The sequence below is a fragment of the Malurus melanocephalus genome, unplaced genomic scaffold (genome assembly GCF_030028575.1).
Source record: "Malurus melanocephalus ecotype Western Australia unplaced genomic scaffold, MMel_1.1 scaffold_256, whole genome shotgun sequence".
NCBI classification, from domain to species: domain Eukaryota; kingdom Metazoa; phylum Chordata; class Aves; order Passeriformes; family Maluridae; genus Malurus; species Malurus melanocephalus.
Window position 1 is genome coordinate 676,084 of NW_026623488.1, and position 4,606 is coordinate 680,689.

Here is a 4,606-nt window from a genome sequence, read left to right on the forward strand (position 1 = left end):
ACCGTTCGCACTTGCCGGTAACTTCTGCCAGGCTTTTACCACGCAAGCTGAAATTTTCCATGCCAGGTGTCTGCCTCAGGCTGATTTTTTTTTTTTTTCTTTTGGAAAAAAAAAGTAACGAAAGTAATTCAGTCATTTCCAAAAATAATGTTATTTGCCCTTGCATAAATAGTCCAACAATCCTTTATTCAAAAGGCCGGGGGGGTGGGAGGGAGCAGTGTCAAGGTTATAGTTTTGGCTGCCCCTATAAAGCTTTGCTCCAGTGAAAGTTTTTAGAAAGAAACAGCTGTTAACACTTGTCTGGTAGAGATAACTTTGCCTTGTCTGCCTCCGTAAAAATTACACCTTCCTTAGGCTCATTCAGTTGTGAAACACCTTGTGCTGATGGGACTGAACATTCACACACAGCAGGTGAACCATCCCTTCATGCTTCCTGTTCTTGACTACATGCTCACATTGCCCTGGGGCTTCTCCTTCTAACTTCTAAACCCACTACACTTTAGGGGGAATTGCATGTGTGGCTCCTTCTTCCACCCTGACACCCTGCCTGGCCTGAGGAGAAGAGTCTTTATTTGCTTCTGGGCTGAGCTGTCACTGAAGCTCTAACATAAACACAAGGAGTTGATGGGCACCAGCAGGGCAGAGTGGCCACAGAGCTCCACAGCATRTGCCAATACAGCCAATTCCCTGGATCACTTTTGGGATGCTTTGGGCTTAGCATTTATTTGCTACCTACTGCATCTGAACTCTGAATGGCTGCGAAGTGTCAGGAAGAAAATAGCAGTGACATCGCTTTGACAAGGGCCAGTCCCAGCTTGACTTGTAAAAGCAGCAAAAAGTCTAAAATCTCTTGATGAGAGGCACAGACATTTCAGGATCACACCGGGATCACAGGAGATGCAGTGTAAAAACGAAGGCAGGCTGACTGACGCAGATACAGCACGGTCACACAAATCACATCAAATTGGACTGGGTCTCAAACAAGCCCTCTCAAATGGAGACAGAAGAGCTTCTGGTCTTATCAGCAGTTTTGGAAGCAGCAMATGAAAGGAATGCGTGCATCAACAAATACCGTACTGGACTAAGAACACTATAAAAGGAGGCTGTGCAGAGCCCGCGTACAAAAATATAAACCTGGCTGTGGAGGCAAAGCAGGCCTCTGGCACTGCCTACCAGCAGGAGGCTTAGCACAGCCTCAGAGACCTGCTGGCTTTGAAGCTGACCACAAGAGTGTGAAAGGCTCCAGACCTGAGCCTGAGCCTGGGCAGGAAGAGCTGATGGATGACCACTCACTCTCTGTGCTTTTCAGGAAAGGCRCTAGCAGAGCCAGATCAGTCTGCAAACAAAATTAGTTCACCATTTCTCTGAACAGAATCAAATGCTSTGGAGGGAATAGCAGGTGCACACACTGTTGGATGGCACCGGGCACAGATGCAGTCCTGGCAGTCCTGGCCAGAGCTCCTGACCTGTACAGCCTGGAGGAAGCCTATACCAGGTCACTAAAACCTGCACTTTGCATCATTAGTGCAAGCCTGCCTAGTTGTACTGAGGAGGTGAAGTAAGGCAAGCTATGTGGAACTGATTAAGAATTATGACCCAGTCAGGTGTCAGATGAGTTTTAATGGGTAATAAAGYACTGTGCACAGCCACCACTAAAATAATAACCTTGATACACCTGCAGGGTAACTGTGACCTATTCCATCCTTTCYTCTTCCAGGAACAGTACTGGCAGAGTTTCAGCCCAGATAAACCATTTAAAATGGTCTTGTACAGAAGAGCATGGGCATAACAGGGRTGGATCATAATCTCAGGTCCCACATAATTCCAACTTCCAATTCCACATAATGTCTTGGAAGGCAAATTGCAGCAGACCTCCATTAATATTGGGATGAACACAACCCATCTTCAAAAGCACAGAACTTCTCCATTCTCTGGGGACTCAGCCCAGAGAACAGTAATATCTAAAATAGGACTTCCCAKAATGTGCAGTGAACATTTACAGTATTTAGTGAGGTTTCTCAGGGGACAGCAGATGAAGGGTTAGAATRAGAAACATGTTTGGTCCATCAAAAAGGAGCCTACTGACATGAATGCCAGTTAGGTTTYGGCATAAAAGTACGTTCCTTTCCCCTTGATCTCTGAGGAGGGATTCTGACAAGATGCTCTAGCACTTTGTTCACTGCCATCAGAGAATGCCCAATGGACRAATCAAGGTTCAGTAGGGCAGTAGGGCCCAGCAYTCATTCACCTTACTTCCTTTGGCASTCTACTGAGAAAAACATCTCCAGGTGAACACACAGTCATTTGCTGAGCTGAAAAACTTGTTTGCTCACTGCATTCCATCTGGTCACCATATGTATAACTAYAGCAGAAAAGGCCAGCCTAGCTTCCCCGTGCCATGCTGCCTGAGAGAGAATAAAGTGATGCCCCTGTTCACAACAAGTTGACCAGAATTTCAAAACATTCAAAACCTACCAAACTTCCTAGAAGCCATTATCAAAATAGAAGCCAACCAGCTTTGTGCTTACGAGTATAAGTGCAACTGTCACTGACACACTAGATGATGTATGAAAGGAGATGGGTAGGGTTTGTGAGGAACTGAAGAAGTGGACCATCGTTACCTTTAATAAGATACTCTACCTGGTCCACCAAGAGTGGCCTGATGGTGCTTTTCCATCTYCTCTTCCTCCCTTTCGTTTCCCACCCCTTCCCCAAACACATTCTTGGACATAGATGGAAGAGACAGAAATTGTCAGATAAGACAGATCTCTGATTAGGAAATTTCCTGTCTCCTATCTCATTAGGGCAGTGCCATCAGAGTTAGCTTTACACTTTATTCTCCTGCTGTTTAATTGCTTGCCAACTACCAAGCACTTAAGGACTCAAAGAAAGGAAGTTAGAGGACAACAAAAGCACCTTCCACCCACCCTGATACCAGCATCAGATCCACTCCAGTCATCAGCTGCTCTGGCAAGTAAGACCTCTGAYAGGAAGTCACCACAGACCTCACAAATACGATGAAAAGATGATGTTTGATGGGATAGCTGGGACAGCCATTAACTCTACCAAACTACATTCTTTCTCAACGTTTTTTATTTATTAATACTGGGTGGCTCTACAGGCTGACCCAATATTACCACTGAAAACATTGTCAGCTTTAATGGTGCAGAGTACCTGGTGTAGATAATCACAATAGGAGATTATTTTAGCAGCAGTAGCACCCCTAAGAATTGGTGAAGGAGTAAAATGCTAGGAGTCAGTATTCCATAGTCCTTGTAACCTTTTGTTTCCAGGCAAAGCAGAAATAATTTCCATGGCTAAGACAGACTGAGGAGCCATCAATGCAAGAAGAAAAGGAGGAGCTGAGAGGAGAGGAAGATAAGGGGCTTGGCCYCTCTTTCTCATTAAAGCATCTGATGCTGGCAGAAGCAAACAAATTCAAGAAATAGTGTGAGGAGGAGATGGAAGCAATATGCAAACAACTAATTCCTCTAGCTACACTAGGGCAAGAACATTTAAATAGAAGGAACAAAAGTCAAACAAAAGGAGTAAGGGCAAAAAGACACAAATAGTAGTGCAAACAATCACAGGTGCAGAAAGACACAAACAAGAGAAACACCTGGGTATTTGAGAAGACTGGCTCCAAGCAAAGAARTGGGATAAACTTGGGGAGTAAGATGCTGATTTCCTGGTGATCAAAAAAATAAATATCAGATTTTAAATGGGGTGTGAGGGGAAGAAGGGGTGAGGAAACAAATACACAAATGAGAGCTGCAGAAGGAGAAAGAAATGTTCTGACCTAATGCTCTTAAAGACAAAGAAAAGGGTSTAGGGAAGAGAGATTCTTTGCTAGGAGGAGTATAGAAGAAAACTGAAGAGTCTCAGGACCACTGCCAATATAATTTCTATATCACAATTTAAAAAATGAAACTTTCTCCTATGTGCTCAACTAACCWGTGCATTCATAACACTCTGAGTACCTGTTTGCCAGGTTCAGACTCAAAAAAAGCCAAAGACATTTTCAAATAAAGCCAGATGATGTTGCATTTTGAGGACAAGCRTCATACAATACTTAGCACGTAAAAAAAATTACCAGTTGAGGTGTCTAAAATTGGATACTGAAACTTGACATTGTTTGGCTAGCTATCTGCAAGAAAAAAAATTCCCTTTCTCATGCTTGTGAAAGCTATCATGAAAGTCGGTGTTTATGAAAGAAATAGATATATAAACCTGAATATCAGTAAAAAGCAGTAAAGAAAAACAATAATGTCACCCCAGTGCAGTAAATAATAAATAAATAAATAAATAAATAAATAAATACATCCTAAATCCACACAATTAAAATAAAACCTCTAGGTATTTTCATTAAGTAAATGCTGTCATTTTTTCTGTGATGAATGCAGTATGAGTGATCTTGTAAAAAAAAAAAAAACCTCAAAAAACCTGAAGCAATTGTGTAAATGAAGACCATCTCATAAGGCACATGAACAACAGGGTCAAATCAAAACTAAGAACAACCTGCACATTCTAGCAGATGCTTAACTACGATTTACGAATGTTGAGTTCTCATCTCAGCTTGTGGGTGTAATATTAAATGCAAAATTGT